This window comes from Condylura cristata, unplaced genomic scaffold, assembly GCF_000260355.1.
Source record: "Condylura cristata isolate star-nosed mole 26May11 unplaced genomic scaffold, ConCri1.0 scaffold00010, whole genome shotgun sequence".
In the NCBI taxonomy this organism is placed as follows: domain Eukaryota; kingdom Metazoa; phylum Chordata; class Mammalia; order Eulipotyphla; family Talpidae; genus Condylura; species Condylura cristata.
The window spans coordinates 56,088,264-56,101,779 of NW_004567111.1; positions in this window are offsets into that span (position 1 = coordinate 56,088,264).

A 13,516-nucleotide genomic window follows, 5' to 3' on the forward strand; every position below is an offset into this window, starting at 1 on the left:
GAACAAAACTAGAACATTCTTTAGAATAAAAATGACATACTGATTACTGTTATTGTGTGAATAATACAGATTTTGAATTCCTTAACCTTTTTTATGGAGTGCACTTTGAGAAAAAGGTGAACATTGCCTCATCAAACAGTTAATAACGTAGTAAAATTTAATATACTCAAATATAGGAAAAAGCATTTCCTTCAATTCAGCTTAGCTCTTAGTTGAACTTCAACTCAATTGAAAAACAAAAATATGAGTGACAAAAGATACACTGGAAAATACTGACTAGCATTCAGTGTTCAGACTATAAATAGTTGTGAATAAACATGTAAGGTCTTTGGGAGGCTTTTTGGTATTATATACATAGGTACCTCTGAATCTCTAATGCTAAAAATTTATTTATGGTTTCTATAAATTTAAGAAGCCAATTGAGAATAGACATGCTATGACAGGTTATGTTATGGTTCCACCTATTTATCCCCTCTATAATATAATATGTGTCTTGTCTGCTGTTGCATGGCTTGTGAAATGCATGTCTTTATGCCACTATGTGCTGGGTCATGTGTCTTTTTTACTGATTGAAGTGGAAAACAATGCAACTGTGAACAGAAGTATTGCATGTTTACCCAAGATCGCTTGCAGTTTTTTTTACATTTTTTCTACAAGAAAGGTCTGTCCCAAATGAATGCTGTTCCTTCAGCCTGGGTTTGAAAGCTAGAAATCCTTGAACAAAGACTAAATTAGGTATCTGGCAGTCACAGCCAACTATACTCACCAGCATAACATGTCAAGAATAAATGTAATTGGAAACTATGGAGACATGTGGACTGTTTGTTGCACAGGAAAGTTGTATGTTTGTTCAAAAAAAAAAATTCACAGAAAAGCATTGCTCAAGTAAAAATTGGTAATAAAGTGCTAATGGACTGTGTCTTGTTAGCTGTACAGTATACTATGCATATTCTTCATTTAGAGATAGACAATCTCTCCTTCTCTGTGTACATATCAACCTTACCTTTATGTAAGTATGATGAACAATTTTCCCTATAGTTGCAGCCAAAGAAGACAGAATGGTGATATGTATCAAGTTTCTGCTTGGTGTTTCTTTACTTCTCCCATACTTATTTTCAACCTCATCCTAGTACAGTACTCTCCCAAAGAATTCAAGATCTTTCCATTGTCCTGGCTTTCTCGCTACAAAAACGTATAGCCTCCAAACAGCTTCACTTCCTATGCTTTATATAATTAGGACTCATGTGACAATGCATAGTAAAATTCAAGGCTCTTAGAGAGTCTCTGGAAATACTAGAAAATTTAAGCAATTGGAAGGGTGTTATTGGGGAGTGTGGGATGGTAAATTTCTTAGCACACTCCTACAATTATATGCAGACTGCAGATATTACTGGCTACTAGTTTTAAACATTAAACAAGACTGTCTGATTGATTCAAAATGCTAGAGTAATTCTACAGAAAATGAAAGAACCATGAAAAGAATCCAAAAGTCATCGAAACCCAATATCCAGGTGGAGAGTTCCTTCTACCCTTTGAAGAAACTGGTGGGGAAAGAAAGGGAATGAAGACATTCTTTCCTTCCTCTATTCATATAAACATTTGTAATGGTTTTTCTGAACAAAGAAGAGCAGCTGCTTTTCCAGCCAGTGGATCAAAGTGTGAGCAGGTGATGATGACTGCTTTCTGAGAAGTCTGTCAGGCACCAAAGTGCAAAGGTGAAAATTAGAATGTATGGGGTGAGTAGGTGTTGAAATAGGCACACAATATTTCCAAAAGTTCAGAAAAGATTACTGTAGATTATGTCCTGGAGCTGGGAAAATGTTTGAATTGGGAGGGTTTTCATTTTTGCCTGAAGTGATCCTCCAACTTTAAATTTATACCTTCATAACTATGACATTTTTGTAAGACAAAAGATCTCATTGTTTCTCCTTTCTTCTGTGAAGTCATTCAATTCACACAGTAAACTAAGTCCTTTTATTTTTCTTTGGTTTTCAGTACAAAACTCTGTGGCATCTTCTTAACTGACAGCCAAATGTTTCTAAGCTTACCTTTCCAGGACAGGTACTTTTTATTTGAAACGCCACTGATAGATTTAATTATGTTCAACTTACTCAAAAAACAGTCCCATTGGTGCAGTAAAATATATTGAGTTTGATGTGTTTGGCTGCAAAATCTTTCATTTGGCCAAGGATACATAGTCTGAAGTCTCCAAGTATAAATTATAATGTTATTTGAGATGAAGTATCCAGTCATTCTGTGGTACTCGGGACGACACATGATGTAATCTTACACTCTATCTGCAGGTGTGATATTGGATTCTGCTGGGACAAGCACCTGGTATCAATGTTCAGTCTGGAATTGTTTCAACACAGTCAACCATGGCTGAAGATGACTAAAATAAAATAGCATATAGCTATGGCAGTTTCTTTTCTAAGAAGGAGAATGATGATCAACAATGAGAATGAACTAAATTGATGTCTAATTACTCTCTTTCCTTGAACAGTGCAAAACTCTTGTTTGCTATATAGTTGTATCATCTCAGTTCTGAGACAGAAATGAAATCATATCTTATGAATCATAAATATAGTCATGATTCTGGATTTTACATATAATAATGACATGTGTTGATGTCTTCATTTTCAAATACAGTTGATGGCTATCTCCTGGGTTATGTATTTTGCCCTTATTACATAATTTCCATGACTATTTACTTTAGGAATGTCTAATTCTACCTCTAATATCTTAAATCAAAGGAGAAAAGGGGCCTTACAGAGTGCCTGCAATATAACAGTACAGTGCATACCTACCAAAGGAATGCCTAAATTCATAGGTTGCTCTTTGTCATGAACTGGTCTTTGCAGCAAATGTATACACTGCTGTAATCTAAATGTATACACTGCTGTGCTTCAGGAAGAGGAGAAAATCAATTGTCCCACTTGAAAAATGAACAAATGATTTTAACCTCATTGAGATATTTGTCCTAATGCACAAGCGACCTCAGAATGCACGGTGATAACCAGATGTGTCAAAAGATAAAAGATGATTCTTTAAGTATTTAGAGGCAAATTAACTTTCCAAAGTGCTTACTAATAAGCCAAACACCTTGGGAATTCTAGGTATTAGAAAAATTATAAAATGTATCTTTCTAAATTTAATGAGAATTCAGACTGCTGGAGCTGGCTGACAGGACTCAGGGATGACAATGTTGATAGATCAATTGGAGTGCCTGCATGATAGAAAGAGAAAGAATCATAAACACATATTTTGATCAGTTCTAGAAAGTGAAAACCATTGATTGTATTTAATGGTTTTTTAAAGGAAAGATGGAAACATTATTTTGTTTAAAATTCAAAGATCTTAAAGGGATTCTATGGTCATTATCTCCCAACATCCCCAATAAGTAAATAAGGGCAGTGGGACACATCATATAGATTAGCAGACAGGCTCAGCTTGGGTGGTAACCTGAGCTGAACTTTTTATCCTGGGATTCTTTCCATACTGTGCTGCTTCTCTTAAATCTCCAAAGGCACTTAATTTGCCTCCTTGTCATATTTAGTCAGGATGTATACCTCTACTGGACATTTTGTTACTCAACAGCCCACCCTTCCCTTACCATTCTCTATGCTAGATGATTTAATCTGTAAAACATATGAATTCAGGGGCCCTCCCTGGTGGCACAACACTGAGAAGTTAAAGCCACTTCCCCAAGAGTTCGATCCCCACCTGCCCTGGAGATGACTCCACATGGAGAGGCAGACCTCTCCTGACCCGCCCACTGCTCCCCTCAGCAGTGTACTTCATCTATCTGTCTGTTCTGCTCCCCACTCTGTGTCCGGTGAATCCTCTTACCACCCCCTGCACCTCTGGCCTGTACTCCAGCTCTATATACATAAACAAATAAATCTTTAAAAAAATATATGAACTAAAAAAAAAAATATGAACTCAGAGTAAGTTAAGTTTTGCCATAAATTCCATAGTTTTGAAGATCAAAGCTGATATCTCATCCACTTTAGTTTATATGCCAGTAGTAAATAGAAGAATTTCAAGGTCTTCATTTTGAACAGTTTTGGCATATAGGAGTCTCTCCACTGCAGTGCTCAGTCAGCTAGCCCAAAATCATGGAATAGACTAAAGCCAATGAATAGCACTTGCTTTCTTCAATGAGAATTTTCTAAAATGTTTGTGAATATCCTGTCTCAAAACACTTTTTTTTTTATCAGCAAATGCCTGTGTTTAAATTCACACCTTGTTGCTTAGTAATTACAAACCTGTAATTACAACCCTTGTAATTTTTTTTCCTTGTACTTGCCCTAGAGGAATAAAAACAGCATAGATGAATGGGGAAAAATACTTATTTATTAATTTGTCATTTTTTAAAAATTTTGTATATTGAAAAACAACTATTAGAATCTAGGTGGTAGATAGACAGGAGATATAGAAGAATTCTCATTTGTTCCTACTAAATTCCTAACCAGAAAGATGGAATGTTTAAGTGAAGACATGATTTGTGTTATATGAGTTTGTTGGTATACTGGGATTAAACTAGGTCTTCTTCATTTAAAACCATTAGAAGGATAATAAAGTTGAAGGGACATATAAAGAAATAATTAAAAGGAAAGTTAACAGTTTAAGTCGATTATGCATAGTAGGCCAACTGTTTCCCAAAAGATTCAAGGAACACTGCAAAATGCAAGATAGAATGGAGACAAGAAAGATTTTGAAAAACATAAATATCCAAACTTGCAGAATAGGAAATGGAAAATATGTTATAAATCCTTTTGTATCTTAAGCAAAGAATGAATGAATTAGTAAACAATTGATGAAAATATAGAAAAAACAAGAGTTTACTGAGAGCATACAATAGTTGACCTAAAAAAGGTTATAGTACATGATATTTACTTTTCAAATTTTCAACTGAAAGGGACATGTGAACCTATCTTTTTAGGTTTGAAGAAGGCATCTGATAAATTCTGTTTGATATATTTTTGTGCAACCAGGATAAAGGCTGGCTTGATTGATAATATTTACCAGGAGTATATATAAATTATTACTAAAAATCCTCAAATTGCAGTGACTGGATATAATACAGGTTTATTTCTCCCTCACATCACAGTCCAGTGTGAATCAGTAAAGGAACTTGGATTGATGCCACCATCTTAGTTCAAGGTTCTCTCCATCTTAGTTCTATACTTTTTACCATATCAGTGAACAGGAGAGAAAGAAAGGCTTGAGTATCAGAGAATTTTTCATAACTTGCCTGGAAACAGTTCACAGCACTACCTCTCTTATTCCATAAGCGAGAGCTTACTCTCAGGCCATACTTGGCTGTCAGAGAAACTGGGTAATAGCATTACTGAAAAAAAGTAAGCTGAAGAAATCAAGAAAATTATACATAACATGAATAACTGAAAGCACAAGGTGTCACTGCTATAATGGACGCAAATGGTATCCACTATGCTTCAATTAATAACTCTTATTTTGGATATTGCCTGGTCCTGTTATACCTGATATTTATGTAAATAACATAGTTGGTAGTTTAGACATGCTCTTCTAATGTTCATATAACACCCAATTAGTATAAAAAGAAAAGCCATATACACATACAAAAAGATAATTCATCCATATTCCCACCTAGAGGAAAATCTTAGCATCAATGCTGCCATTCAGAACAGGAACACAAGGTCTCAGAAGGCAACCCCACTCATCTTATAGTGTGTATGATCATGAGAAAAACTGTGCATGAATTTAGCTAAAATTTTTTTCCTCTGTACATTTCATCTACTGGTCCCATATTTTACTTCCTTTTATTTCCATAAATCTGTAAACTCCAGTTCTTGTTTGATTTGAAGTTCAGCCTGGAGATCATGGCAGTACGTCACTACTATGCTCAATTAACCCAATTCTAAAAGTGATGATGACAATGCTATGATGATGAATACATCTGAGCATACATTTTATTACTATACCTATGACATCACTACTGTTAAGTATAACAGTAACTGGCATTTATGATGTGACCAGTACTAAACACATGTAGACCAAGCAACTTACATAATATGCATTATTGTCAGCCTTTTATAAAAGCATTATCTATATTTTATATTTGAACAAGTTGATAGCCTTAGAACAGTTCAGTGACCCAAGTAAGAGTAAACATATAATAAGTGGTATAATCAAGTTTGGAATCAAGTATATCTGATTCTAACTGCATGTTCTTTCCATTTATCCTCCAGACTACTTGTCTTACCAATCTAAGCAAACAATCTCCTTACCCTATTTAATAGTCTGTCATCACATGGATTTGTGATAATCACTCAATAGTCCACAAATCCATAGAATCAAAGACTCTAACCAGCCTAATACAAAGCAAAAGCAAATATAATGAATATACTCTCATTCTCAACTGTATGTGATTTTGAATCAACATTTAAATGAAAACACAAAATCTACATCAGTGTTCACTTCAGAGAGTTCCAAATTAGGAAACCAAGCATTACATGACATCAACCTGGAAACGTTGCAAATATCACTAGTGATTTCATGCTAGAAAAATTAAGAAAGATACCTGTGGACAATGTCCCAAATAGCTTCAGTAATGCTTAAAACTGTTTTACTCAAACTTAAAAAACAAGTCTGTGGACCAAAGTTTGATGACGTGCAAAAGAGTTGAATCAAGTGAGTGATGATGCTCAAAGTGTTGAAAGAATTTCAACAGTTATACAATGCCACCCACACAGGAAATTCAACAGACATATTAATTATACCTAGCATGTAATCCAAAAGATCCAGAGAATGTGCTTTATTTATTTGTTCTCTAGGGATGGGAGGAGAATAACATACTCTGATATCTACAGATCATGCTGAGATCTGGGTGTGCTGTTTTCATCTGAAAAATCTTAAGTCACACTAATTCTTCCCCAAATTGTTATCTTCCTCTGTAAATAAACCCCAAACTTCATTTCAAACAACTGGTCCAATGCAAATAATTACTAAACCCAACTCTGATATGGGCCCTGTTGCTTAACTCTGGAAAAGACTTCCAAAATGACCCTATTGCTCTGAGTTGTTTTTTCAATTTTTTCCCCACAAATTCACTCATACACACTGATGTCCACTTTTGTTTATTGTTTTTTCCAACTCTTGAAAGGAGATATGCATCTTTTCTGGATTCTTTCCAACCCCATCTATTAAAGTTTGCACAACCTCAAAATGTCTGGCTTGGCTATGAGGATCCAAAAACCTTGGCTGAAATTTACAATACCTTAACAAGTCTGAAAACATTGGAATCCTGAGCTAGACATTGGACACTGGTATTTCCCTAGCATTGATTTAATTTTGATTCACGACTGGAAAATGAATGAAAAACTTTGAAGTGTAACTTCAAGTATCTCGAGGTAGTGAGTTTAGACTGAGTCATCCTGAGCTGTTATATTTGGGGTGTGTTGGTGCATTTGCATACAGCTGATGTGAACATAATTTGCAGATCGTGTACCCTGAGGAGTGGTTAGGCCACGTGTTTTTTCTGGAGGACTTTCCAATAACGGAAGGGTCACCCAATTCCCTTTTCCCTCTGCAAAGTACACCAGCTCATGCTTCCTGGATTGACTGTCCTTCTACCTTGCCACCTTGCCTTAGTCCTGGCAGCTTCCTTTGCCAGGACACTTTCTCCCATTTGAGTCAAACTCTTACTCTACATGCTGAGTAAAGTTTAATCACTTTTTCCTTGGAACCCCCCACCCCCGCACCCAACATGAGGTTCCCTACACGGGAGCTCAGGGGACCATGTGAAGTCCTGTTTGGTGTCCAGCACTCTTTTAAGTAGTTTAATCATGGCTCTTTTGCTGTGATCATCCCTAGAGTGGCTCCCATGCCTAACTCTCTCGGGCTGTGTCCCCAGCACAACAGGATGGGCTACGCACCCCACGCTCACTAAGCCATGCTCCGTGATGCTTAAACTGAGCACAATTTAAACATATAGACATATCCCAGAAATATTTACTAAATAAATGAGTGATTTAAAGAGGCACATACTTCTCAGTCACAATATGATATGGAAACATAACAAAGTAAGGAATTATATTTTGTCCTCTAAAATGAAAAGTTTCGCCAACTCATTGTTTAGTTTTGGTATATTTTTAGTGATCACACTTAAGGGCTTTTATTTTATAAAAAGAGAGAGAGAGAGAGAGAGAGAGCACTTGGGCCCTCCCTGGTAGTGCAATGGGTTAAAGCACTGCACCATGAAGCTTGCGCAGCCACTTGAGCACAGGTTTGATCCCCGTCCAGGAAGTGACCCACATGACACAACAGACATCTCCTGACTGGCTTGTTTCCCCCCTCAGCAGTGTACTTCATTGATCTGCCAGTTCTGCTCCCCTGTCGGCCTCTGGTGAATCCTCTCACAGTCCCTGCACCTCTGGTCTGTACCCCAGTTCTGTATGCATAAGTAAATGAATCTTAATATATATATATATATATATATTAAGATTTGGATATATATATATCCAAACTTCTAAAAAGTCAAATTTGAATTTGGGAGGCTTTCAAAAATTAAATGCATCATTGATTATTTTTATCCCTAAAATGAAAAATTTGAGGATTGTGTTATGGTGATCACTCCACAGGCATTCAAACTAATACAGAAAGAAAACTGGGAGTAAAGATAGAAAGTCTGCATAGACTGTTGTCTGAATAATCTGCAAGCAATCACTATGCCTTGGTTTTTTCACTCTAGAGACAAGAAACCCATGAGGAGTAAGGCCAGGTGACTGGCATGAGTGAGGATAGGAAAGTTCCCCTGGTTACATTTGTGTTTTTAAATTAATGATATGCTGACAAGCTGACCATCATCAGGTTGCTTTCTCACCATTACCACAATGAGTAAAATTCATTTATTTGATACTTCCAAGTGAGAGTTTTTTTTTTTTTAAATGTGCTTGACTTATGCTGTATGTTATGACATACAATCTAGAATAAAAATATTGTGGAAAGACTAAAGGATATAATAGTAGGTTGTTTGCAATTGTTTCTAGCCCACCTCCTTTTTTTGCATTTAATCACCCTTTAAGTCAGCACATTAGTGGCAACTTGAGTTCACCTTGGATAGAGGTAATACTTTCCCTAGTTAAAAACTCCATCAGATTTGAACTAGTTAAATAAAATACAGTGACCCATCTACAAGAAGGTCAAGCAAGGCAACAATTTCTGCCTACCTTTAGAAATTTTGTGATATTTAGAAAAAACAGTCACACACCAAAGAATTCCAATATTTTTCCATATTCAGTAAGGCCTCTGACAGCATTGATGTAAAATCCTTCCGTGTGTTTAAATTACATGCCTGCCTAGAGTTCATCAACTTGAAGAAAAAAAGAAAGAGGTCATTCAAGCACTTAAAAAATTCATTATGTGCTATCATTGCCACCTCACTAGCCAATATACCTACTGATTTCTCCTGTTGAGGGGAAGGCAGTTCCTCTAGCTAGAGGGGAATCTTAGGCTGCTCTGTCGAGAACTTTCGGGCCGAGAGACAGAACCTGCCAGGTAGCAGGATCCCATTAGGCAGAGCTGTCTTTTTTTCCCAAGGAACAAAGCAGGAAAAAAAGAGTAAAGAGAAACTACTTCTCACGATAAAGAACAATAACTAATATGGTCTTGTACTGTGTCCAGGTCCCCACCTCTGTGGGACTCAATTCCTTTACTTGCATGATAAAGCTGAGACTTAAAAGGTGAATCATCATCATCCATGACATTTCATCAACACTTTATAATTTTAAACTTTTGAGACAAAATTTTATGGCCAGAAGCTGGAATTTTAAAGCCTCAACTTTTCAGTCTATTTTTCAGCTGGACCCACAAGTAAAGTCAATCATTATATCTTGTCAATGATTCTTTTCCAATAATTTTTACAACACCTTATTGAACTTCTTTAACTATACTTTGCTATAGTTTTGACAAGCACATTTGAATAACAGTGAGTGAGGTGAAGTGAATCCAAAAGGATTCTTCTAGACAGTTTGACTGGTAGTGAGACTATCCTGTCACAACTGTAACATCTTCTCTATCCTCCCAAGAAAGTAACCAATACTACATTTGCACATATTACATGCTACCCTAACAAATCTTCTTAATAAAATAAATACTTAACACACAAAGTCAGAAAATAATGCTCTATTCTTCTTATTTCACGTCCCAGGATCTTGATCTCAGAAAGACAGTTTCCATAGCCAATTCTAGAGAATATCCCAACCCACTATAGGTGGGCTAAGTCTTTGGACTTTGCTATAAAATTAGGGTAGGAATTCCTGAAGCTTTATTGACTCACTCAAAAAATAATTGAAAACTACTGTGCTTCAAGCAAGTATACCTCTTAAAAGTATTGAAAAAGCAAGATAACTATATTCACTTATCAATTAATAGACAGAAAAAATGCAATTTCATGTTTGCTACTTTCTATTTGTGTAAGCTTACTCACATTCTAAAGTTTAATTGTATTATTAACAAGTGAGTATAAAACACCCATTTCATGAGATTTTTGTGAGACTAGGTGAGGCAAGTAATATACAATTTAATGTAAGATATGACACAGATAAAATGTTCCATAAGATCAAGAAAAATTATCATCCTTGTAATCAATATTATTATTGTGAATGGTTAGTTATATATATTATGAAAGGCCCAAGGAGAGCATGGTAAATTGCATTTGAAATCTGACAAAGATTGGAGCTATGGCCATGCATAAAGTTAAAGCTATGTGTGTCAATGAAAACTCTCTGAGTTATTCTGTTCCTTTGAAGAAATCTGTGGCTCCTTAATCAACTACACTAGGTATTTTTCACAGACAATGTTTTTCTGAAAACTTCCACTGGCATCAGATAAGCAACTGCAGACCTTTTATCATCAGCCAATATCCCCTCAAGAATGACTTCCTCACACGTTGAGCCCTACCAGAACAATGCAGCTACAACCCATGGCTGCGACAAAGGAACAGTTGTTTAAAAGTTTATGAAGCTGTTATGACTCTGGATTCTGGGGTCAAGAAGTAGGAACCATGGTTCCATGAGCCAGAAAAAGGGAATTTGGGCCTGATGATATTCTGTGTCCTGAAGCTTCCACCTAACACAAGTTCCCTAACATAACCAAGACACTGAAAGAAGCAGAACTAAAGTGCAATTTGTAATACAGTGAGAGGAGAGAGCTGGCAGAAAAACAAAAACTTTAAAAATAACATCTCTACTTAACTGGGAATTTCAGTTGCTATAACTCTAATTTTTTTTCAAAAGAAATAACTTCTATAAGCAAACATAAGATAAACATTACTGAAAGATGAACTTCAATGTTCAGAAAACAATGTAAGTTCCAATCCTTAGCTTGTGTTTGCTTTGCTTTTCCAAAGCAGGGTGTTTTGTTTTGTTTTAATTAAAATTGTGATATTATGTCTACAAATTGTGACTATCTTTCCCTGTCAGTATTTCTGCTATAGCTTCTCTTTTCTTTATAATGTATCAATTTTTATAAAAATAGGTTTTATAAAATTTCAACTACAACTTAGATGAAATATGAACATCTCTGACCTTCTTTCACAGAAGTTCAAGGAACAACCTATGCTGTGACCAAGGTAATTTTTCTCACCAAAATTACTGACCATAGTAATCCCTTGTAACACTCTCTGTCAAACCCTTTAGTCTACTTAAATCTTCCCAGCTTATCTCCACCCTTTTCAAGACCACCTCGTGGCATCATAACCTTACACCTTGTCCTTAGTAAATCACCTCAGTAATACTCACCTCACCACAAAGCTCTCCCTGGCTGCGATACTTCCACTACTCACCTACATAAAATTCTTTCTTCTTTATGGACCCCTGGTGTCTACCTCCTCAGGAATTCTCTATTATCCATAAGACATGGTTTTGCCGCCTTTCCTCTCAACCCCCCTTCCACCATTCAGTCTGCCAATATTTCAGAACCATGCTTAGTGTGTCCCAACATTTCCCATTATGCTGTGCAATTTTCTTGTCTATGTATTTCATACATAGATGCACATACATTGCTGCCAACATTTCTATAAGTTGCTTAGAAGTTCAGAATTGTCTTATGAACAAATTGCCTGTCAAACATCTTGTCTCTAATAAATGATAATGAGAAAATGAAAGGAAGCAATCAGTTAAGCCAAAGTTTGCTTTAATTCCCAAGAAGACATCTCTTCGTATTTTAAATTTAGTGACCTACCAAATAAATCATCTTTTTTACATTGATTGGAAATATTCTGCAGATTATTTGTAAGGGCAATTATAGTTCACCTAAAAAGCATATGAATTTAGAAGAATTTTTTTTTCTGATTTTGACTCAAGATAAAACAAACCAGAGTTGTGAAGACAAGGATGTCCAGGATTCTTTATGGAGTAACCCAGGCTTACAGGAATTTGAGAGGTGTGGTGAGAGTCACAAAACACCCATTCCTGATACGTTTCTTTTGCTCCAAGCAAAACTGTGTGTAAAAACTTTTCTTTTGATTTTTGTTATCCAAATAATTCCAGCTTAAATTGGAACTCAAATATTAATCTGATAATGACACCGTTGAGACACATTCTCTGACGATTGATCTCAAATGACTTACACGGCTTTACTTTACCCCATTTTCTGCATTCCTTTCCAGCTGGGGTTTGCCCGTCTTTAACTCCAGCCACCCCCCTACCCACCCACCACCACCACCACCACCATCATCTGGAAGGAAAAAAGACCCTGAAGTGTATGTCTTAAGATGATTACTATGTGCTTGGGAATATCCTTTAATTTAAATTTTGTTTTATTTTATTTTTAGCTTCAAAGCTTTTGCAGGAATGAACACCTGTCTTTCAGGGCATTATGAGAAATTGTCAGGTACCTGACGTACTTTGTTTTGTCAAGTCCTCCAACAGTGACACCGAGGATAGAAGTCACATTTTAATTAATGATCAAAGCAAAGGACACCTGTAAGGCTGGGTGAGACTTCTAAATTCTTTGATATTAGGTTTACAAATCTGAAAGGGCTCTTTGATTCTCCCATGTGTTTGTCCTTTCTTGGAGATCAACTTAAGTCTTTTTTTTTGTTCAAAGGCAACATATTTAGCTAATCTGAGCACTGAAATTATGGGCCACAATGTCCATTCACACAGCAATACCTTATAAAAGTCATACTTTGTTAACAAAGGATGCCAGCGCAATACCCAAAAGTTCCCTCTTACACTGCAGATTTGTTTTTCACATGATGCTTAAAGTACAAGAAATACTTAGATTTGACATCAATTTAAGAAAACTGCACATATGGCCAATTAGTGTAAGGAATAGAATTTAGTATTCATTGAGACAATGCAGAATTAATTTTAACTATAATTAATCTATCTTATATGCAGAAACCAGTTACTTTACATAAACTAAAATAGTTATATATGCTTATATAACATTATGAATCTAATGATACATTATTGTTAATATGAAATATTACTAAGCACCAGTCTTTTATATATATATATATATGTTT